This window comes from Elephas maximus, chromosome 3, assembly GCF_024166365.1.
Source record: "Elephas maximus indicus isolate mEleMax1 chromosome 3, mEleMax1 primary haplotype, whole genome shotgun sequence".
Taxonomy (NCBI): Eukaryota; Metazoa; Chordata; class Mammalia; order Proboscidea; family Elephantidae; genus Elephas; species Elephas maximus.
This window is the reverse complement of record NC_064821.1, coordinates 82,815,926-82,841,581: the sequence shown is the minus strand read 5'-3', so window position 1 is coordinate 82,841,581 and position 25,656 is coordinate 82,815,926. Positions and strand designations below refer to the sequence as shown.

General features: G+C 38.5%; 1 protein-coding gene and 1 long non-coding RNA gene across 13 annotated transcripts in view; one reads left to right on the top strand and one right to left on the bottom strand.

The window, feature by feature from the left end:
* The window catches only part of LOC126072964 (uncharacterized), a 169,666-nt gene that overhangs the window by 48,015 nt on the left and 95,995 nt on the right, over positions 1-25,656 (bottom strand). The window contains exon 2 of one of the 2 annotated variants that reach the window (XR_007516616.1): positions 11,669-11,767. This is a non-coding gene — a long non-coding RNA (uncharacterized LOC126072964). Of the gene's footprint in view, positions 1-11,447; positions 11,768-25,656 lie in introns of those variants that run through there. The other variant, XR_007516615.1, reaches the window with a different exon arrangement.
* The window catches only part of SCMH1 (Scm polycomb group protein homolog 1), a 200,023-nt gene that overhangs the window by 86,188 nt on the left and 88,179 nt on the right, over positions 1-25,656 (top strand). The window lies entirely within an intron of this gene.

Sequence of the window (25,656 nt, the reverse complement as noted above, 5' to 3'; positions counted from 1 at the left end):
GCCCTTTGCCTATGCCTTCTTTTTCATATAGTCCAAAAGAAGAGGCCCACCTGGAACTGTCCTAATGAAATGAGCTATAAGATCTAGACATCTCCATCTCCTCCTTAGCTTATGATATCCAAGCTTCTCTCAAATGCTTCCCTTTTCTAACAAGAAACCAGCGCCTTCACCTTTTTTGTCAGTTCCCATTTACCCTTAGAGAGAAAATGGAAGGAGATCTAGCCATTTAACCTACCTCAAAAAAGAAAAAACATATAAAGCTTTCATCAAATCCTACAGTGATGACAGGGGGTAAGAGAGCAATCTCCCAGTAGAATGGAAGGACTGTAAGAAGGGTTCCTTATCTCTTTTCCCCAGAATTCTCACTTGGTCCTTGAAATTTTCTCACTTTGAGTTTATTCTTTATAAGGAAATGGCCTTATTTTACTTAAACTAATAATCCCACTAAATTTTTTTCCTCAACATCAGATTCGCCTTTTTTCTGCTTCAGTGTACCTGAGGAATTCAGCCCATCCCATCAGTTACTGTCAGTAACTACTGCAGTGAGTCCCAAGGAAGAGTAGAGGAAGATGAGTTATTGGGTATGGGCTGTGTTCCCCTCAGGAAGCTGTGCTAGATTAATTGAGGGGCATAGGGCATGTATCATTTGAAAGAGCCCCTTTCCCCAGGTGATTGCTTAACATATACCTCTGTTTTAAAAAATTATTCATAATGCAAAATTTCAAAATGTATAAAAATGGAGAGAATAGAGCAGTAAATATCTGCATGTCCTTCATCCTTGATAATTATCAACGCATAGTCATTCTTGTTTTATCTGTATCTGTACACACTCCCCGTCCCTCTCCTGCCCATTTACCCAAACATAGTATCATTTTATTGTTAAATATTTTGGTATGTATCTCTCAAAAATGAGGAAAAATTTTAATAAAACAACTACAGTACCATTATCACATGTAAATAAACTAATCATAATCCCGTAATATCAACAAATATCAAATTAGTGTTTAAATTTTCCTGATTGTCTCTCTCTCTCTCACAGTTTTTTTTTTAATTTCTTATAATTGTATTTTGCTGATTGTACCTATAGCATCATTTATCATTTAACTTGTTCCTCTGTCCTCTATTTTCTAGACATTTGTAGCTCAACCTAGTAACCTGATCAGGTTGAGGTTCAGTTTTTTCATAAGAATATTTCATAAGTGATGGTATTTACCAGAGCTTTGAACCAGTTCTTCCCAGTTCAGTCATGGCCAAGGAAGTGAAACCAAAACAGACTCAAATTTTAAAAATTTGGATGAACCGGAACAATAACTGGAACAGGAAAAATTACCGGTCAGAGCCCTGCTGGAAACCTAATCTCCCCCTTAGAAAGCAAGGGCGGTATTTGCATTGCATAGCGACCAAATCTCTTGCCCATCGAATTTTGAGCAGTCAGAAACAACAGTGCCTCATTCAAAGATGGCGGTTTATCACAACACTTTAAACGTGTGTCACTCTCCACAGTTCTGCCAATAATCCAATCTCACACATCGGCTCCTGAAAAGGCTCACTATGCCTCTTCCAAGTCTGCCATTCCAGGGCTTTGACTTGTAATTTTTCCCGTTCCATTATCATTCCAGATCATCTAAATGGTAAATATTGGGATCTCTTCTGGTTTTTGCTTCATCAGCCATGACTGTAGTGTTTGAACCAGTTAAAAGCTCTGTTATTTACCTCTAATAGGAGGCCTGTATGTTCTGGTTATCTCTCTTTATAATGTAGCAGCCATTGACGTTCATTGTCTAGATCAGTGGTTGATAAGTTTCTTAAAAGAGATAGTAAATGTTTTAGCCTTGTGGGTCATACATTCTGTGTTATAATTATTAAGCTTTGTCCTTGTAGTACAAAAACAGCCATAGACAACACATACATCAGTAGAAATAGCTGTGTTCCAATAAAGCTTATTTACAAAGATAGGTGTTGGCCTATTGGCTGTAGTTTATTGACCCCTGACTAGATCCATAAATTCATCATGGTTACAAAACGGGAAATTTTAATTCTGTCATTTCTTCTATGTAAAATATAGGGAATACGTCTATTAAAATAAACTTTCATCAACTATTTGGTTATCCTGAGATACAGTTCATACAGAAAAAGCAGATTAAATGCTTGATTTTTTACTTTATTTACCAATTTTTAAAATAATCAGTGGTTTACTAGCATCCTCCAAAGGTATTGAAGGAGGGTTTTGTTGTTGTTTAGTGTCATAAACTCAAGGATTTGTACGTATTCAATGTGTTTTTATTCCATTGTGCTCATTGTCTTTTTTGATGCTTGAATTGTCCCATTCTTGGCCAGTAGGCAGTAGGGGCTTCTTCAAGTTGTCTCCTAACTCTTTTTTTTAAACATTAGTACTATTTGATAGCTTTCTTGGATTTTGGGAATTTCATGTTTCAGGCTCATCTTGTGCATTTTTTGCCCCAGGTATATGGAATCAACCATTTTTTCTACGTTCCAGGCTCCTTTTAGTGGGACGTGGTATTAAAGACATAATCTAAATACTAGAGTTCTCAATGCTACTGAGTTGGTCACTCTTTCTAAGTGTTTGTGGTATACAGAGGTAGGAACTACTTTTTTTTTTTCTTAATTAAGATGAAAACATTAGTTCATGTTGATACTTCCACTAAAATTCAGCGCAATGACATACTTACTTCATCTTTAGTGTCTTATATCTGTATCTCCTTTGTACCACACCAAAACCCTATTTCTCCATGGCACCAACAAAATTACTCATTTACTTTCTGCCATAGTAGACACACAACAGTCTCAGAATAACGGTACCAGCACTACTAGAGTTATGATTACTGACGGTGTTTTAGAATTATTTGCATTACTTTTTTCCTTACCTAAGAGAAGTATAGTCCAATAATGTGTTATAAGGTCACTGGGATTAGTTTCTGTCTCAGTGGCTGTGCCACCAGCTTGATGCAAAGTTAGGTTCATTTGTTTGATTTTATTTTTGATATTTAGGAATTGCTTTTTTAATTAATTTTTACTTATAAATGTGTAAAATATATCATTCCTAAAGTCAAATCCATATTAGGTATACAGATAGTCCCCGGGTTACCAACATTCAATTTACGTACGACCCATAGTTACAAACCAACCCCCATAAAGCCTATTTGATTAAAAACTCGAGGTACATACAGTGGTTTGTAATAACAAACAGTTGTTACTTTGCAATGTGCATCAAAACATTGTTATTATTATTACTGTATTTTTATGTTCAAGATGTTTTAGTGTATCTGGAAGTGTGGTTTTAATGTTTTTTATGTATAGAAAGATACGCTATATACTATATAAAAACTATATACTATATACTATATTTTTTTATATACTATATACTATATACTATATACTATATACTATATACTATATACTATATACTATATACTATATACTATATACTATATACTATATACTATATACTATATACTATATACTATATACTATATACTATATACTATATACTATATACTATATACTATATACTATATACTATGACAAGCATTTGACTGACATTAGATATGAACCGTACCTAACTGTTCCAGTTTATGTACAAATTCAATTACAGATTTAGAAATTGAACTCGTTCATGATCCAGGGACTGTCTGTATTGAGAAACCTCCTCCACCTTATTCCCTCCCTCTGTCATAGGTAACCACTTTCTTTTAATTTTATAGTTTATCCTTTTTTTTTAAATATATACAAATATATGTGTGCTTGTATGTGTATATATAAATATGTACCCGTCCTGTTTCTTGGATAGATGATAGCGTACTATACATACTTTTCTCAACCTTGCTTTTTTCATTTAAGAATATGCCCTGAAGATGACTTCATAGTAGTATGCAGGTGTTCCTTATCCCTCTTTACAACTTTATAATACTCCACTGTTCGTGTCCTATTTTTATGAATCACTGTTGAGAAATATCTTGAAAGTCTTTCCAAAAATACAAAATCCCAGGCATAATAGTAACCATCTAAATCAAAATCCCCTTTACGCATCTGTCAGTTTTTTGTACTGTGGGGCTTACGTGTTGCTGTGATGCTGGAAGCTATGCCACCAATATTCAACTAGCAGCAGGGTCACCCATGGCAGACAGGTTTCAGCAGAGCTTCCAGACTAAAACATACTGGGAAGAAGGACCCGGCAGTCTACTTCTGAAAATAATTAGCCCATGAAAACCTTATAAATAGCAGCAGAACGTTGTCTGATACAGTACCAGGTAAGAGCTGCTCAGATTGGAAGTCACTCGAAAGACGACCGGAGAAGAGCTGCCTCCTCAAAGTAGAGTTGACCTTAATGATGTAGATGGAGTCAAACTTTCATGACCTTCATTTGCTGAAGTGGCAGCTTGACTCCACCTATGTCATTAAGGTCAACTCTGCTTTGAGGAGGCAGCTGCAACATCCTTTAATAATTGGAATGTACAATGTACAAAGTATGAATCTAGGAAAATTGGAAATCATCAGAAATGAAATGGAACACATAAAGATCAACACCCTAGGCATTAGTGAGCTGACATGAACTGGTTTTGGCCAGTAGTAGACAATCATAAAGTCTGCTATGCCAGGAATGACAAATTGAAGGGGAATGGCATTACGTTCATTGTCAAAAGAACATTTCAAGATCTATCCTAAGTACAGCGCTGTCAGTGATAGGATAAAACCCATATGCCTATGAGGAAGACCAGTTAATACAACTATTATTCAAATTTAGGCAACAGCCACTAAGGCCAAAGATGAAGAAGTTGAAGTTTTTACGAAATTGACCGAACATGCAATTGGGGTGCATTGATAATTACGGCTGATTGCAATGTGAAGGTTGGCAACAAAGATCGATATTTGGAAAATATGGCCTTGATGATGGAAACGATGCCAGAGATTGCATGGCAGAAGACCAACAACTTCTTCATTGCACATAACTTTTTGTAACAACAAAACAGCAGTTATACACATGGACCTCACCAGATGGAATATACAGAAGTCAAATCAACTACATCTGTGGAAATAGACAATGGAAAAATTTAATGTCATCAGTCAGAACAAGGCCAGGGGCCAACTGTGGAACAGACCATCAATTGCTCATACACAAATTCAGTTGAAGCTGAAGAAAATTAGAACAAGTCCACAAGAGTCAAAGTATGACCTTGAGTACTCCCACCTGAATTTAGAGACCATCTCAAGAACAGATTTGACGCATTGAACACTAATGACCGAAGACCAGACAAATTGTACAGTGACATCAGGGACATCATCCGTGAAGAAAGCAAGAGGTCATTAAAAAGACAGGAAAGGAAGAAAAGACCAAAATAGATGTCAGAAGAGACCCTAAAACTTGCTCTTGAATGTCGAGTAGCTAAAGCAAAAAGAAGAAATGATGAAGTAAAAGAACTAAACAGAAGATTTCAAAGGGCAGCTCGAGAAGACAAAGTATTATAATGACATGTGCAAAAACCTGGAGTTGGAAAACCAAAAGCCAAAAGAACTGAGAAAAAATTCAAGCCTTTAATTGCAATATTGTAGGACTCTACAGCGAAAACGTTAAACGACGCAGGAAGCATCAAAAGATGGCAGGAATACCCAGAGTTACTATACCAAAAAGAATTGGTTGATGTTCAGACATTTCAGGAGGTAGCATATGGTCAGGAACCGATGATACTGAAGGAAGAAGTCCAAGCTGCACTGAAGGCATTGGTGAAAAACAAGGCTCCAGGAATTGACAGAATACCTGCTGAGATGTTTTAACAAATGGATTCAGCACTGGAAGTGGTCACTTGTCTATGCCAAGAAATTTGGAGGACAGCTACCTGGTTTACAGATTTATGCCTCTTCCAAAGGAAGGTGATTCAACTGATTGGGAAATTATCGAACAATGTCATACACAAGTAAAATTTTTCTGAAGATCATTCAAAAGCAGTTGCATCAGTACATCAAGAGGGAACTGCCAGAAATTCAATCTGGATTCAGAAGAGGATGTGGAACCAGGGCTATCATTGCTGATGTTACATGGATTCTGATTGAAAGCAGAATATACCAGAAAGATGTTTACCTGTGTTTTATTGACTGTGCAAAGGCATTCAACTGTGTGGATCTTATCGAATAACATTGGATAACTGGATAATATTGCAAAGAATGGGAATCCCAGAACACTTAGTTGTGCTCATGAGGAACTTGTACATAGATCTAGAGGCAATTGTTCCAACATTACAGGGGTATACTGCATGATTTAAAGTCAGAAAAGGTGTGCATCAGAGTTCTGTCCATTTACCATACTTATTCAATCTGTATAAAAAAAAAAAAACTTTATTCAATCTGTATGCGGACCAAATAATCCAAGAAGCTGGGCTATCTGAAGAAGAATGGGGCACCAGGATTGGAGGAAGACTCATTAACAATCTGCATTATGCAAATGATACAACCTAGCTTGCTGAAAGTGAAGAGGTCTTCAAGTACTTACTGATGAAGATAAAAGACTACAGCCTTCAGTATAAATTATACCTCAACATAAAGAAAATAAAAACCCTCACAACTAGACCAATAAGCACATCATGATAAATGGAGAAAAGATTGACATTGTCAAGGATTTCACTTTACTTGGATCCACAGTCAACATCCATGTAAGCAGCAGTCAAGAAATCAAACAACATACTGCACTGGGCAAATCTGCTGCAAAAGACCTCCTGAAAGTGTTAAGAAGCAAAGATGTCACTTTAAGGACTAAGGTGCACCTGACCCAAGCCATGATGTTTTCAGTCACCTTGTATGCATGTGAAACCTGGTCAATGAATAAGAAAGACCAAAGAAGAATTGATATCTTTGAATTATGGTGTTGGTCAAGAATATTAACTAAACCATGGACTGCCAAAAGAGTGAACATATCTATCTTGGAAGGAGTACAGCCAGAATGCTCCTTAGAAGCAAGGATAGTGAGACTACATCTCACATACTTTGGACATGTTATCAGGAGGAATTAGTCCCTGGAGAAGGGCATCATGCCTGGTAAAGTAGAGGGTCACCGAAAAAGTGGAAGACCTTCAACAAGATGGATTGACACCGTGGCTACAACAATGGGCTCAAGCATAACAATGATTGTGAGGATAGCACAGGACCAGGTAGCATTTCATTCTGTTATACATAGGTTCGCTATGAGTTGAAACCAACTCAGTGGCACCTAGCAACAACAACAACAAATCAAGATGTTTTCAAAAATTCTCCAGGAACGTACAGATGAAAAAAGAGTAAATCAAACTGTCCATAACTTATAACTCACCCTAAACATAACTGGGAGTCAAGAATATCACAAATTTCAGTTACTTGTTACTGGGGAAATAAAGACCTGGAACCAGCAAGAACTAGTAACAGGCCCATACAGGAATGAATAATCAGGTAGAAACTGCATAAAAAAAAGAGGAGAGAGAAGGCGGGGCTAGCAAAGCCAAAGTAACCCGAGAAAGAGAGAGTCCTATCCAGAATGGAGAAATACAAAGAACAGGGCTGAAATTTAGTGGATTAGAGCATCGGCTATGGAGAATCAAAAGAAAGAGGTTTGAAAGTGTGAGGAAACAGAGATAGAAGTCTTGGAAACATACCACTTTTGGGAGAGAGGGAGGAATAATGTTGAAAGAAAAGAAGGAAACAAGGATTATACAGAAACAAAAAAGAATCATAAAATCAAAAGACACACCAACTTGCCTGTTTCATCCCAAACAAGCCCATCTACCATCTATTAAAGAAACTGCATTTCACTATGCCAACAGAAACACTCACGACTCAAGACCCCTGCCAAAATAGAATCATCTGTTTTTTCCTGGTCCAGGAAAATATAAAACATTTCAAAATACAGGGATACAGCAATCAACAACCATTTTAAAAAACTTCTATATGAAGAACAGAAAATAAGGGTAAAAATATTTCAACTAACTGAAGATTCTACTGCCAAAACCAGTGACTAAGCAGAGGAAAACTGTTGCACAACACCCAGCTTAAATTAAACAAGTATTGGCACTTATGACAAAATACCGTTAATCATAAATTCTAAACGTCAGATTAGAAATGCACGAGAGGAAGATGTGAAAAGGGAGAGTTGTCCAAACTCAAGAGAAATATTGAAGAAAGACAAAAGTATCTCAATTGATTCAAGGTACTCAAAGGTACAGTAGATTTAACTGAAAATTTAATAAGGGACATTGAGGAGAGGAATAAAAACATCCAAGAGAATAAAAATAAATATTGGAAAAGGTCAAAAAGAATCAGAAATGACCCGTTAGATACAGAACATAGTCAATAAAGATTCAGCTTATATGTACTGTATTTTTGGCAAATAATGCGCCCACATCCATAACCCATCCACACATATAATGGACATACCATGTGTAGGAAAATAATGCACAAGGAGGTTGTGTGGTTTGCAAAAAACATATAGCACCTATGTTATTTGTATAAAAATACAGTATATGTAATCATCGCAGTTCCTGAAGAAGATAAAACAATGAAAACAGAATTAATCTTTAAAATTGTTATATGACATAACTTGCCAAAAATTAAAGAAGACCTGAACCTACATGTTAGAAGGGCCTCTCTTATTCCTGGAAAAGTTAATTCCTATTGGTCAACTTCAAGACATATTCAAGTAAAACTTCTAGATTCTAAAAATAAAGGAAAAAGGCCGAGGCATTTACAAGGGAAAGAAAATCATCAGAAGTACTAGGTGATGCCCAGCTATCACTACTGACCACTCTGACTGGGATCACAACAGAGGGTTCTGGACAGAGCGAGAGAAAAATTGTAGAACAAAAAATCAAATTCACAAAAAAGACCAGACTTACTGGTCTGACAGAGACTAGAGGAACCCCTGAGACTATGGCCCTAAGACAGACACCCTTCTGAACTGAAACGGAATCCATTCCCAGAGACCACCTTTCAGCCAAACCTTAGACAGGCCCATAAAATAAACAATAACACCCAAGAGGAACATGCTCCTTAGGACATTCAATTACATGAGAGCAAAAGGACAACATATGCTCAAAAGCAAAGATGAGAAGGCAGGAAGGGGTAGAAAATCGGAATAAAAGGGAACAGGGAACCTAGAATGGAAATGGGGAGAGTGCTGACACGTTGTGGGTAATGAAACCAATGTCATAGAACACTTTATGTACATAGTATCAAATGGGAAACGAATTTGCTCTGTAAATTTTCACTTAATGCACAATCAAAAAAAAAAAAAGATATGCAGCCTTAGAAACCCTGTGAGGCTGTTCTCTGTCCTATGGGGCCACTATGAGTTGGAATTTACTCTATGGCGGTGAGTTTGGTTGGGGTTATGTAGCGATAATGACACTGAGGGATGACTTAAAATAATATCCTTAACTTTTAATTAATTATGTTAAAAAGTAACCCATGATGTGATCACAATAGAGGGTCCCGGACAGAGCTGAAGAAAAATGTGGAACAAAATTCTAACTCTCAAAAAAAGAACAGACTTACTGGCCTGACAGAGACTGGAGAAGCCCTGAGAGTATGGCACCCAGACACCCTTTTAACTCAGGATTGAAGTCACTTCTGAGGTTCACCCTTCATGCAAAGATTAGACAGGCCCTCAAAACAAAAACGAGACTAAAGGGGCACACCAGCCAGGGGCAAGGACTAGAAGGCAAGAGAGGACAAGAAAGCTGGCAATAGGCAACCCAAGATTGAGAAGGGAGAGTGTAGACATGCCGTAGGGTTATTAACCAATGTCATAAAACAATATGTGTACTAACAAAAAGAAAAAAAAAAACCCATGATGCTAAAAATAATACAATTATTTTAATAGCATATACTAACATGAATCGATATAAAACGACAACATAAAAAACTCAATGTTTTCTTAGCATTTAATAAATTTTCAACAAACTCTTATTTTTTGTTGTGCTTTAAGTGAAAGTTTACAAATCAAGTCAGTCTCTCATACAAAAATTTATATACACCTTGCTATATGTACTCCTACTTGCTGTCCCCCCAATGAGACAGCACACTCCTCTCTACCTTGTATTCCCTGTGTCCATTCAGCCAGCTCCTATCCTCCTCTGTCTTCTCATCTCCCCTACAGACAGGAGCTTCCCACATAGTCTTATGTGTCTACTTGAGCCAAGAAGCTCACTCCTCACCAGTATCATTTTCTATCTTATAGTCCAGTCCAATCTCAGTCTGAAGAGTTGGCTTTGGGACTGGTTCCAGTCTTGGGCTAGCAGAAGGTCTGGAGACCATGACCTCCTGGGTCCTTTTAGTCTCAGTCAGACCATTAAGTCTGGTCCTTTTACGAGAATTTGAGGTCTGCATCCCACTGCTCTTCTGCTCCCTCAGGGGTTCTCTGTTGTGTTCCCTGTCAGGGCAGTCATTGGTTATGGCTGGGCACCATCTAGTTCTTCTGGTCTCAGGCTGATGTAGTCTCTGAATTATGTGGCCCTTTCTGTCTTGTGTACTCATAATTACCTTGTGTCTTTGGTGTTCTTCATTCTCTTTGCACCAGGTTTGTTAAGACCAGTTGATGCATCTTAGATGGCTGCTTGCTAGCGTTTAAGACCCCAGACGCCACTCACCAAAGTGGGATGCAGAATGTTTTCTTAATAGATTTTATTATGCCAGTTGACCTAGATGTCCCCTGAAACCATGGTCCCAAGACCCCCAACCCCGCTACTCTGGCCTTCAAAGCTTTTGGTTGTATTCAGAAAACTTCTTTGCTTTTGGTTTAGTCCAGTTGTGCTGACCTCTCCTGTATTGTGTGTTGTCTTTCCCTTCACCTAAAATACTTCATGTCTACTATCTAATTAGTGAATACCCCTCTCCCCCCCGCCACCTTGTAACCATCAAAGAATATTTTCTTCAGTGTTTAAACTATTTCTTGAGTTCTTATAATAGTGGTCTCATACAATATTTGTCCTTTTGCAACTGACTCAGCATAATGCCTCCCAGGTTCCTCTACATTATGAAATGTTTCACAGATTCATCGTTGTTCTTTATCATTGCATAGTATTCCATTGTGTGAATATACCATAATTTATTCAATAAATTCTGATTTATTTAAATAAAAGAAAAGAAAATCAGTTTAGGCCTGAAATCTATACCTTGTTGGAGAGGGCATAGCCATGGCTTAATAGATGGCAGAGAAGCCACTGTGGTACCCCACCGATGGAACTTGCTAGAAATTTGCCCTCTAGGGTACTGAGGAAAGCTGCTCATGGAGAGGTATTTCACTGGGATATCTCTGTTACAAAACTGCCCAAATGGGAAATGGCTGGCCACTGGATACTACTGGCTTCTGTGCACTGCAGAAACAGGCACTGGAGAAGCTGTAAGAGCAGCACAAGACAGCTGAGCAAACACAGGAACGAGGAAGGAAATCTCATTTCTCCAGCAATGTCTTTAGGTAGGAACGAAGGATATCATTTAAAGCTGATAAACAAAATAATTGAAGCCTAAGTAAGAAAGGGCTTTTAAGGACTAAGATCTGCCTCACCCAAGCCATGTTGTTTTCAACCACCCTCATATGCATGTGAAAACTGGACAATGAATAAAGAAGACCAAAGAATTGATGCCCTAGAATTACAGTATTGGTGAAGAATATTGAATATAAGAATGAACAAACCTGTGTTGGAAGAAGTACAGCCAGAATGCTCCTTAGAAGCAAGGATGGTGAGACTTAGTTTCATGGAGAAGGACATGATGCTTGGTACAAGTATACAGTCTGCAAAAAAAGAGGAAAACCCTCCGTGAGAAGGATTGACACAGTGGCTGCAACAGTGGCCTCAAACATAGAAATGATTGTGAGGATGGTGCAGGAACGGACAGTGTTTTGTTCTGTTGTACATGAGGTTGCTATGAGTCGAAACTGACTTGACAGCACCTAACAACAATAAAAAGAGTCACTAAAATAAAAAAAGATAACCGTTCATGAGAATGTGGAGAAATTAGAACCCCATACATTGCTGGAGACATTATAAAATGCTATAGCCACTTTGGAAGGTAGGTTGGAAGTTACTCAAAATATTAAACATAGAATTACCATGAGTCCCAGAAATTTCATTCCTAGGTATATACTCAAGATAATTGAAAACAGAGCCACGCAAAAACAGGTACATGAGTGTGTATGGCGTCATTATTCATAACAGCCAAAAAGTGATAACAACACAAATGTTTGTCAACTGATGAATGAATAAACAAAGTGGTATGTCCATACAATAGAATATTATTCAGTAATGAGACAGAATGAAGTACTGATACATGCTATAATATGTATAAATGTTGAAAACCTTATGCTAAGTGAAAGCAGTCATTCACATATTGGCCACTTATTATTTGACTCCATTTATGTGAAGTGTCCAGAATGGGCAAATACGTAGAGACAGAAAATAGATGAGTGGTTGCCTGGAACTGGTCCAAGGGGGGATTAGGGAATGACTGCTAATGGGCATAGAGTGCCATTTTGGGGTAATGAAAATGTTCTAAAATTAGATAGTGAAGTTCATACAACTTTGTGAAGATACTAAAATCCACTGAATTGTATACAAGGGTAAATTTTATGGTATGTGAGTTACATCTCAATAAAGCTGTTCTTTTTTAAAAAATCACATATCTGATAAGGAACTGGTATCCAGAATATATAAAGAACTCTCGAAACTCAATGATAACACTTCTGCAAGAAACCAAAAGAGACCTACATAAGTGGAAAAACATACCTTGCTCGTGGATAGGAAGACTTAACATTATAAAAATGTCTCTTCTACCAACAGCGATCTAAACGTTTAATGCAATTCTGATCCAAATCCCAAGGACATTCTTTAAGGAGATGGAGAAACAAATCACCAACTTCATATGGAAGGGAAAGAGGCCCCGGATAAGTAAAGCATTACTGAAAAAGAAGAACAAAGTGGGAGGCCTTACTCTACCTGATTTTAGAACCTATTATACCGCCACAGTAGTCAAAACAGCCTGGTACTGGCACAGCAACAGATACGTAGACCAATGGAACCGACTTGAGAATCCAGACATAAATCCATCCACATATGAGCAGTTGATATTTGACAAAGGCCCCGAAACAGTTAAATGGGGAAAAGACAGTCTTTTTAACAAATGGTACTATCACAACTGGATATCCATCAGCAAAAAAATGAAACAAGACCCATACATCACTCCATGCACAAAAATGAGCTCAAAGTGGACCAAAGACCTAAATATAAAATCTAAAACAATAAAGATCATGGAAGAAAAAATAGGGACAATGCTAGGAGCCCTAATACATGGCATAAACAGTATACACAACATTACTAACAATGCAGAAGAAAAACTAGATAACTGGGAGCTCCTAAAAATCAAACGCCTATGCTCATCCAAAGACTTCGCCAAAAGAGTAAAAAGACTACCTACAGACTGGGAAAAAGTTTTTAGCTATGACATTTCCAATCAGTGCCTGATCTCTAAAATCTACATGAAACTGCAAAAAGACAAATAACCCTATTAAAAAAATGGGCAAAGGATATGAACAAACAGACACTTCACTAAAGAAGACATTCAGGAAGCTAACAGATACATGAGGAAATGCTCACGATCATTAGCCATTAGAGAAATGCAAATCAAAGCTACAATGAGATTCCATCTCACTCCTACAAGGCTGGCATTAATCCAAAAAACACAAAACAATAAATGCTGGAGAGGCTATGGGGAGATTGGAACACATACACTGCTGGTGGGAATGTAAAATGGTACAACCACTTTGGAAATCGATTTGGCGCTTCCTTAAAAAGCTAGAAATAGAACTACCGTACGATCCAACAATCCCACTCCTTAGAATATATCCTAGAGAAATAAGAGCCTTTACACAAACGGATATATGCACACCCATGTTCACTGCAGCACTGCTTACAATAGCAAAGAGATAGAAGCAACCAAGGTGCCCATCAACAGATGAATGGATAAATAAATTATGGTATATTCACACAATGGAATACCACGCATCGATAAAGAACAGTGATGAATCTGTGAAACATTTCATAACATGGAGGAATCTGGAAGGCATTATGCTGAGTGAAATTAGTCAGTTGCAAAAGGACAAATATTGTATAAGACCGGTATTATAAGAACTCAAGAAATAGCTTAAACAGAGAAGAAAATATTCTTCGATGGTTACGAGAAGGGGGAGGGAGGGAGGGTGGGAGAGTGGTATTCACTAATTAGATATTAGATAAGAACTACTTTAGGTGACGAGAAAGACAACACACAGTACAGGTGAGGCCAGCACAACTGGACTAAACGAAAAGCAAAGAAATTCCCTGAATAAACTGAATGCTTCGAAGGCCAGCGTAGCAGAGGCGGGGGTTTGGGGACCATGGTTTCAGGGGACATCTAGGTCAACTGGCATAATAAAATCTATTAAGAAAACATCGTGTATCCCGCCTTGGAGAGAGGCGTCTGGGGTCTTAAAGGCTAGCAAGCAGCCATCTAAGAAGCATCAATTGGTCTCAACCCACCTTGATCAAAGGAAAATGAAGAACACCAAGGACATAAGGTAATTATGAGCCCAAGAGACAGAAAGGGCCATATGAACCAGAGACTACATCAGCCTGAGACCAGAAGAGCTAGATGGTACCTGGCTACAACCCATGACTGCCCTGACAGGGAACGCAACAGAGAACCCCTGAGGGAGCGGGAGAGCAGTGGGATTCAGACCCCAAATTCTCGTAAGAAGACCAGAGTTAATGGTCTGACTGAGACTAGAAGGACCCCAGTGGTCATGGCCCCCAGGCCTTCTGTTGGCCCAAGACAGGAACCATTCCCGAAGCCAAGTCTTCAGATAGGGATTGAACTGGAGGATGAGTTGGAGAGGGATGCTGGTGAGGAGTGAACTTCTTGGATCAGGTGGACACTTGAGACTATGTTGGCATCTCCTGCCTGGAGGGGAGATGAGAGGGTAGAGGGGGTTAGAAGCTGGCGAAATGGACACAAAAAGAGTGGAGGGAGGGAGCAGGTTGTTTCATTAGGGGGAGAGTAATTGGGAGTGTGTAGCAAGGTGTATATAAGTTTTTGTGTGAGAGACTGCCTTGATTTGTAAACTTTCACTTAAAGCACAATAAAAATTAAAAAAAAATAATAATAATAAGGAAACCAATACCCCAATCTTTTTTTAAGTGGGCGAAAGGCTTGGACCAGCACTTCACCAAAGAGGATATACTGATAGCAAATAAGCATGTGCGGGGATGCATTAGTCCTTAGGAAACACAACTTAAAACCTCAATAATACTCCACTACACTGTTAAAATGGCTAAAACATTTTGGAGCTAACAATGTCAAGTGCTAATGAGAATGAGGAGCAACAGAAGTCTCATACATTGCCAATGAGAATACAAAATGGTACAGCCACTTTGGAAAACAGTTTGACAGTTTCTTATAAAACTTAGCATCGGTTTATCATACAGTGCATCAGTCCTACTCCTAGATTTCTAGCCAAGTGAAATGAAAACTTGGGTTCGTACAGATGTTGTGGTCAATCAAGTCAGTTCCAACTCACAGTGGCCCTGTAGGGTAGGGTAGAGCTGCCGCATATAGTTTCCAAGGCCGTAATCTTTACGGAAGCAGATTGCCACAACTTTCTCCTGTGGAGTGACTGGTGGGTCTGAACTGCCAGCCTTTCAGTTAGCAGCCAAGCCCTTTAACCACTGTGCCACCATGGCCCCTTGTTCACACAAATACCTAAATGCAAATATAAAATGCCCGTATTTATAATCATCAACAAATCAAGCATCTTTTAAGGAATGAATAAACAAAGTGGTCAACCCATACAATGAAATACTACTCAGCAGTAAATTGGAACAAACTACTGTTACATGCAGTGACATAAGTGAATTTCAAATGCATTATGTTAAGCAAAAGATGCTAGACTCAAATGGCCATATACTGTGTAACTCCATGTATATGACATTCTGGAAGAGGCAAAGCTGTAAGGACAGCAGACAGATTAATGGTTGTTTTTGGCTGAGGGTCACGGTAAAGGTAGCCTACAAAGGAGGACAAGAGAATTTTTTGAGGTGATGGAGCGCTTCTGTATCTTGATTGTGGCGGTAGTTACACACCTGTTTGCATTTGTCAAAATTCACAGGAATGTATAATAAAAGGGGAAAATTTTACTGCATGTAAATTGCACCTTAATAAAAACTCATGAAAAACATGAAAGATCTGAAAATAGGACATTTTTGTTTTTAAATGAAGCAACTGTTTATCACAAAGATGTCAATTCTAAGTTTTACTTGATCCCGATAAAAATACCAACAGACTGATTCTATAGTGTATATGAAAAAAAAATAAAAATGCAAGAGAAGGGAACTTCAGTTTCCAGCCATGATAGAATAACAGGGTCAAATTTACCTTCTTGCTTTAAACTACTATTAGAAAACCTGAAAAAAAAACATGGTACAAAAGTTTTTATACATTGGACAAAAGGCAGTACGTAACAGTGATTCCCGAGAGAAGGGAAACAGATAGGCCTGATGAGTTTCTCCAGCTCACTGCCCGGAGCGCTTCCAGACCGCAGCACAGGGAGGGGGTTCCCAAACAGCTTGTGTTCTTACTGAGTTAAGCAGACAGAGTTCGGGGGGGACAAGAAGGCTAGATAGAATTAGGGGTAGAGTGCCAAGAGAAGGGAGTTGAATGGAGAGATCAGGCGAGGCGCAAAGGAGTCCTCCTGAGTTTTGGCTAATACTTATCTTTGCATGTGTGTGAGAAAACTACTGAGAGTGGAGAAAGAACCACTGGAAAAAAATAGGCAAAAAAAACTTAGACCTCACACAAAATCAAAAATAGTTCATACTTCTACCAGCCAAAGTAGAAACACCTCCTAACATACTCGATATTGAGTAGAGTCCTTACCAGGTATTGCTTCAGTACAAAAAAACCCAATGCCATCGAGTTGATTCCGACTCATAGCGACCCTATAAGCCAGAGTAGAACTGCCCCATTGCTTCAGTAGTAAGGCCAAATTAGCCACAGACTAAAGGCTGTTCTGGACCTGCCTTAACAAAACTTAAAAATAAGCCTTGAAGTATCAAACTAATTCTCAGTAACTTAACTGCATCCCAAAACGAGGCCCAAAAATATTTAAAGGAAAACATGAATATCCTGAGCAGAGAAATGAAAAATTAAAAAGACTCAAATTGAACTGTTGTTGTTAGGTGCCATTGAGTTAGTTCTAACTCATACTGACCCTGTATACAACAGAACAAAACACTGCCTGGTCCTGCACCATCGCCACAATCGTTGCTATGTTTGAGCTCATTGTTGCAGCACTGTCAATCCATCTTATTGAGAGTCTTCCTCTTTTTCACAGATTCTCTCCTTTACCAAGCATGATGTCCTTCTCCAGTGACTAGTCCCTTCTGATAACATGTTCAAAGTACACAAGACGAAGTCTCGCCATCCTCTTTTCCAAGGAGCACTCTCACTGTACTTCTTCCGAGACAGACTTGTTCATCCTTCTGGCAGTCCATGTTATATCCAGTATTCCTTGCCAACACCAAAACATGTCCAGAGTACATGAGATAAAGTCTTACCGTCCTTGCTTCTAAGGAGCATTCTGGCTGTAAGTCTTCCAAGACAAATTTGTTCATTCTTCTGGCAGTCCATGAGTATATTCAATATTCTTCGCCAACACCATAGCTCAATGACATCAGTTCTTCTTTGGTCTTCCTTATTCATTGTCCAGCTTTCACATGCATATGAGGCAACTGAAAATGCTGTAGCTTGGGTCAGGCATACCTTAGTCCTCGAAGTGACATCTTTGTTTTACAACGGTTTAAAGAGGTCTTTTGCAGCAGATTTGCCCGGTGTAGTACATCATTTGATTTCTTGACTTCCCTGGGCATTGATTGTGGACCCAAGTAAAATGAAATCCTTAACCCCTTCAGTATTTTCTCCATTTGTCAAGATGTTGCTTATTGATCCAGTTGTGAGGATGTCTTCTTCTTCAGTCCAGCTTCTTGGATTATTTACTTAGCATACAGATTGAATAAGTGTGGTGAAATGATACAACTCTGATGCACACCTTTTCTGATTTTAAACCACTCAGTATCCCCTTGTTCTGTTTGAATAACTGTCTCTTGATCCATGTACAGGATCCTCATGAGCACAATTAAGTGTTCTGGATTCCTGTTCTTCCCAATGTTATCCACAATTTGTTTGGATCCACACAACTGAATGCCTTTGCATAGTCAGCAAAGCACAGGTAAACATCTTTCTGATATTCTCTGCTTTCAGCTAAGGTTCATCTGACATCAGCAGCGATCTTCGTTCCGCATCCTCTTCTGAATCTGGCTTGAATTTCTGGCAATTCCCTCTCGATGTACTGCTGCAACTGCTTTTGAATACTCTTCAGCAAAATTTTACTTGCATGTGGTATTAATAATATTGTTTGATAATTTATGCATTCGGTTGGATCACCTTTCTTTGGAATGGGTATAAATATGGATCTCTTCCAGTCAGTTGGCCAGGTAGCTGTCTTCCAAATTTCTTGACATAGATGAGTGAGCACTTCCAGCCCTGCATCCATTTGTTGAAATACCTCAATTGGCATTCATCAGTTCCCAGAACTTTGTTTTTCAGCAGTACAGCTGGGACATTTTCCTTCATTACCATCAGTTCTTCGTCATATGCTACCTCCTGAAATGCTTGAATGTCAACCAATTCTTTTTTGGTACAAATTAAAAAAAAAAAACCAAACCTGTTGCCATCGAGTCAATTCCAACTCATAGTGACCCTATAGGACAGAGTAGAACCGCCCCATAGGGTTTCCAAAGAGCAGCTGGTGGATTCTAACTGCCAACCTTTTGGTTAGCAGCCATAGCTCTTAACCACTGCGCCACTGCATATTCCTTCCATCTGCTTTTGATGCTTCCTGCATCATTCAATATTTTGCACATGGAATCCTTCAATATTGCACCTCAAGGCTTGATTTTTTCTTCAGTTCTTTCAGGTTGAGAAATGCTGAGCATGTTCTTCCCTTTTGGTTTTCTAACTCCAGGTTTTTGTACATTTCATTATAATACTTTACTTTGTCTTGAGCTCCCTTTTGAAATCTTCTCTTCAGCTCTTTTTGCTGATCATTTCTTCCAATCACTTTAGCTACTCTAGGTTTAAGAGCAAGTTTCAGATTCTCTTGTGACATACATTTTGGTCTTTTCTTTCTTTCCTGTCTTTTTAATGACTTTTTGCTTTCTTCATTTATGATGTCCTTGATGTCATTCCACAATTCATCTGGTCTTTCGGCATTAGTGTTCAGTGCATCAAATCTGTTCTTGCGATGGTCTCTAAATTCAGGTGGGATATACTCAAGGTCATACTTTGGCTCTCGTGGACTTGTTCTAATTTTTTTCAGGTTCAGCTTGAACTTGCTTGTGAGCTGTTGATGGTCTATTCTGCAGTCGGCCCCTGGCCTTGTCCTGACTGATGATATTGAGCTTCTCCATCATCTCTTTCCGCAGATGTAGTCAGTTTGGTTCCTGTGTATTCCATCCAGTAAGGTCACGAGTATAGTTGCTGTTTATGTTGTTGAAGAAAGGTATTTGCAATGAATGAATCACTGGTCTTAAAAAAAAATTCTATCATGTGATCTCCAGCTTTGTTTTTATCACCAAGGCCATATTTTCCAACTACCAATCCTTGTCTGTTTCCAACTTTCTCATTCCAATCATCAGTAATTATCAATTCATCTGATTGCATGTTTAGTCAATTTCAGAGTGCAGAAGTTGGTATAAGTCTTAAATTTCTTCATCTTCGTCATTAGTGGTTGGTGCATATATTTGAATAATAGCCATATTATTGGTCTTCCTTGTTAGGGGTATAGATGTTATCCTATCACTGACAGCATTGTACTTCAGCATATATCTTGAAAAAAAAAATTTTTTTTTTTTGACAGTGAATGTAATGCCATTCCTATTCAATTTGTCATTTCTGGCATAGTAGACCTTATGATTGTCGATTCAAAATGGCAAATACCAGTCTATTTCAGCTCACTAATGCCTAGGGCCCCCACGTGTCTGTTAGTTTGTCATACTTTGGGGACTTGCGTGTTGCTGTGTTGCTGGAAGCTGTGCCACCATTATTCAGATACTAGCAGGGTCACCCATGGAGGACAGGTTTCAGCTGAGCTCCCAGATCATGATAAACAGAGAAAAAATTGAAGTTGTCAAGGATTTCATTTTACTTGAATCCACAATCAACAGCCATGGAAGCAGCAGTCAAGAAATCAAAAGACACATTGCATTGGGCAAATCTGCCGCAAAGGACCTCTTTAAAGTGTTGAAGAGCAAAGATGTCACCTTGAAGACTAAGGTGCGCCTGACCCAAGCCATGGTATTTTCGATCTCATCATATGCATATGAAAGCTGGACAATGAATAAGGAAGACCGAAGAATTGACGCCTTTGAATTGTGGTGTTGGCGAAGAATATTGAATATACCATGGACTGCCAAAAGAACAAAAAAGTCTGTCTTAGAAGTACAACCAGAATGCTCCTTAGAAGCAAGGATGGCGAGACTGCATCTTACATACTTTGGACATATCGTCAGGAGAGATCAGTCCCTGGAGAAGGACATCATGCTTGGTAAATACAGGGTCAGCAGAAAAGAGGAAGACCCTCAACAAGGTGGATTGACACAGTGGCTACAACAATGAGCTCAAGCAGAGCAACGATTTTGAGGATGGCTCAGGACCAGGCAGTGTTTCGTTTTGTTGTGCACAGGGCCTCTAGGAGTCGGAACCACCTTGGCGGCACCTAACAACAACAACAATGCCTAGGGTATTGATCTTTATGTGTTCAATTTCATTTTTGGTGACCAATTTTCTTAGATTCATACTTCATACAATTTCACGTTCCAGTTATTAATGGACGTTTACAGTTGTTTCTTCTCATTTAGAGTCATGCCACATCAGCAAGTGAAGGTCCCAAAAGCTTTATTACATCCATGTCACTAAGGTCGACTCTACTTTGAGGGGAGCCCTCATGACACAGTGGTTAGGAGCTCAGGCAGCTGACCAAAAGGTTGACAGTTCAGAGGCGGCTCTTCTCTGGTCATATTTTGAATGCCTTCCAACCTGAGGGGTTCATCTTTCTGCACTATACCCAACAGTGTCTCACTGCTAGTCATAAGGTTTTCACTTGCCCTTTTTTTAAGAAGTTGATCATCAGGTCCTTTGTCCTATTCTGTCTTAGTCTGGAAGCTCCACTGAAACCTGTCCACCATGGGTGACCCTGCTGTTATTTGAAATACTGGTGACATAGCTTCCAGCATCACAGCAACATGCAAGCCGCCACAATCCAACAAACTGACAGGTGGAACTGAACTACAGAGGTAGAAAGTATAATATCTTAGGTGAAAAATAAAATGAACGGAATCAATAGCGTATTACTATTGGCATCATTCTAAGGAGCCCTGGTTGCACAGTGGTAAAGAACTTGGCTGCTAACCAAACAATCAGCAGTTCGAAACCACCAGCCGCTCCTTGGAAACATTATGGGGCAGTTCTACTCTGTCCTCCATGGTCGCTATGAGTTGAAATTGACTCGACGGCAACAGGTTTAGCTTTTTTTTCTGGGGGGGGGTATCATTCCAGAAGATTAGTGAGCTTGAAAACAGCAATGTAAACTATATATCGTAAATAAAAGTCTAATCTCCCTAATTTATAAAGAAAACTTATAAATTGAAATTTAATGATGACTAAAACCAACGGAAACAGGGATTTAAGACATGACAGGCTGTTCACAGAAAAAGATGTGCAGATGGTCCCCAAACATAGGGAAACACGGTTAACTTCACTCATATAATAGAAATGCAAATTAAAACCACACTAAGATACCATTCCTCACCAGAGTAACAAAAATTCAAAACCTTGAGGGCACCATTAGCGATTGTGCTTGCTCAGTCCAACAAACACTCTTTTTCATTGGTGGATATGGAAAAATAGTACAGTCCTCACAGGGAGAGGAAGGACATAGAATTCAGCAGTATCTAAGAAAAACTAGATAAACACTTACCATTTGACCCAGCAACCCCACTTCTAGGAATTGTATTATGAAGATACACTTTCACAAAAATAAATCAGTATGCACACAATTACTCATTGCAGCATTATTTTAGTAGTAAAGCATTATTAAAAAACCTAAATTTCCATCCTTAAGAAATTGGTTAAATGTGATATAGTACATTCACATAATGGAGTACCATGCAACCAGAAAATAGAATGAGAAGATCTCTGTAACTGATAATGGAACGATTTCTAGGATATATCATTAATGTGAAAAAGCAAATTGAAAAAGTAAGTATGATATGCTATCTTTTTGAAAAGAAGAAATGTGTATGTACACATATGTAGTAATAATATACATGAAATTACATTTTTTAATTTACTTATTTTTGTAAAAAGAAAGAAATGTTAAAATAATTAAAAGGTCGGCTATTGGGAGTGTCTGGGAATAGGATCAAAAGTACGGGGGTGAGAGTGAGGCTTCACTGAGAATAACCTTTTATGTTCTTTTGACTTTTGAATTATGTGAATGTTTTACTTAATAAACTGAAAAAAAATGCAAACTCTAAAATTGATTATAAATGGAAACTAGCACACAGTATGTTAAATGGATATCATAACTGCGTTGAAAAAATAATTCAAATAACTTTTTTTTTTTTTTTTGAAAGTGAAAGACGCTTTATCTGGTGGCCAAGCAAGGAAGCTCACCAGGATTTGTGTCACCAAGATGGCTCCCTGAACAATAGCTGAAACAGCTTTCATTAGGGGCAAAAACTTAGGAAGAGTCCCAGCGGGGAGGAGCAGGGTTGTTAATTGGCCTGGGCTGAAAAGGTGTTCCCGAGGTGATTCTGTCATTTGCGCTTGCTCAGACCCCCCAAAAGGGGGTTTCAGATCTTAGGCTCGAACCCTTGACTTCTGGAAGTCTTCCTGCAATCATGGGCTGCTGAAGTTTTGTTCCATCCTGCGGGAGAAAAGTTCTAGGATCACCCAGAGGATGGGGTTGATGTTTCTGTGCATGTCAGGCGGGTTAGATTTGGTCTTAACTGGTTCTGTGGTCTGCAGACCCCAGTCTCTTGTTTTTCTTATCTTGGGCAGGAGGTTGGCCAATTGCCTAAAAAACATCTGGAGAAACCAGTTAGAAGGGGAGGTGGCTCATGCTACTTTACTTACAAGTTGGGAGTTGGTAATAGTGCCTGGAGGCTATCGGCCTCATTCCCTCTTTTTCAGAATTTGGGTGTTCAATCCGAATCTTGATTCTCACTGGTTCAAGCTGGACAGGGGTGCTGGCACAGAACTGAAGTCTGGCTTATTTGGGTTCGGGAGGGATAGGTCTGTAACCTTGAAGAATATACTGGCCTGAGGCCCTTAACATTTTTTCTATAAATGGCATAAGTTCTTGTAAGAGGCAGGGTCCAAAAAGGCAAATGGCAAAAATAATACAAGAGTTGTTATTGGCCAGACCCATTTGAGCAAAGTGGATATCCAACTGCTTGCTACTTTGGGGTTGAAATGAGTAGACAAGAGGTTTTGCTTGAGCTGATGTAACCAAGATGCTTGTTTGAAAATTTCTTGGACGTTGGTTTCAACAAGGCCTAAAGTGTTAACATACATGCAACAGAAAGTGGTCTGGAGGGTGCAAACGCCACCTTGTTAATAATCTAAGGCCATATGGTAGTCTTAAGACCATTCCTTCTAGGTAATCTCTGGCTTTTTGTTGTTTCTTAATAGCTTGTCCAGTCTGATTGGCAATTTTTTCTATGGCATCTGTTAGGTTTTCTAAGATGAACTTACGTTGGACTAAGTCAATCCAAGAATAGTGATACTGGATGCTTTAGAAGTCTATCTTACAGTTTGTTCAAAAACACCTCTTTTGTGGCGGAAGGGATTTGCCACTGGGAGAGTAGCATTTAGCAAGGTTATTTGAGGACTGACAAATGCTAAAGTGTATTCTCCTTGGAGTGCTGGACTGATACATTGGAGGGCCCACACCCTTTGAGTTCCAGGAGAAGAAGGGAAATTTTTCGAGGGTGGGGGGCTAATTCAAAAAACTTCTGAACACAGAACCTTCACAGTACACCCTTAATGGGGCATACTCTAAAGAAAAATTGTAACTGCAAAGAAGGTCTGGCTTTTTCATAATAATTTTAGTGGTTTGGGCATAATAATGTGAAACTACTTTGCATGTATTTAAGATAGAACAAATTAGTAAACAAGACACAAATATGGAACAAGGGAGACTAGGGATGAACATTGCAGTACTGGATTTAAATTGAAGGTATCAGTATGAACTCTTATCTTTAATACATATGTGTGTGTATGTGTTTTCATTCCTTGGAGAAATGACTGATTCCAAGACTGAGCAGAAGAGCAAATATAAGATGAATCTGGAACATCCTATTATGCCAGAAAGCAAAGAAATCTCAAAAAAATTATGGGGACATATTAAAAAGACACAGTTACTGGCTTGAAGGGGCTCTGACTGACTGAAATCAGAACACTTTGAGTATCAAAAAGAATGATAATAGCATTTGTAGGTCCATAGTGATACACAAAGAAAAAAATTTTTGAAGTTGGGGAGAGAGCTCTCCTTTACAGAATGCCAGTTAATAAATGTAGAATGACAAAATTAGAAGAATCACCATTTTGAGGTTGGGGAGAGAGGTCTCCTTTACAGAACGCCAGTTAATAAATGTAGAATGACAAAATTAGAAGAATCACCATTTTGAGGTTGGGGAGAGAGGTCTCCTTTACAGAATGCCAGTTAATAAATGTAGAATGACAAAATTAGAAGAATCACCATTTTGCAACCACCGTTTTAATAATTGATTCAGACAAGGGTAATCAATGAATGTTAAAACCATTGGGCCAAAGAGTGTTGGGGGATAAGATATTGACATAGTCTCATTGTTTCTCCCTACCAATTACCCATTAATTATAAAGGGGAATTACAATGAAGAAAACTCTTAGTCACACTTCTTAATGAGTGATCAAATTTAGTATCATCATTAATTAGACAAACTGATAGTATGTGCCTCTTGAGGTAATGCAGTAAGTACTCAGCATCATCTGTGTAGTATCTTTGTTAAAAATATTTAGCATGAATATTATCATGAAGAAACAATCAGAAAAAAAATTGTGGCATGTCCTACAAAACAGCTAACCTGGACTCCAAATATAGCGTTGTCATGAAAGACTTTAAAAAATAAAAAAAAAAGCAACAAGACTATTCTTAATTAAAGCAGATGAAAGAAACATAATAACCAAATGCAATACATGATTCATGATTGAATCTTGTGTTAAAGAGCTATAAAGGGCATTTGGGGACTATTGAGAATATTTTAATATTGACTATGTTAATTAAATTTGGGGGGTGTGATAATATTGTGGTTTTATAGGAGAATGTCCTTGTTCTGTCAAATATACTGAAGTTTTAGGGGTGAAGTGTCATGATGTCTGCAGCTTTCACATGGTTTGGGGAAAAGTATGTAGATAGGTGGAAAGCAGATGAGGGAAAATGTTAATTAAGTTGTTGAATCTAGATGAAGGGTATATAGTTGTTCATTGTACTAC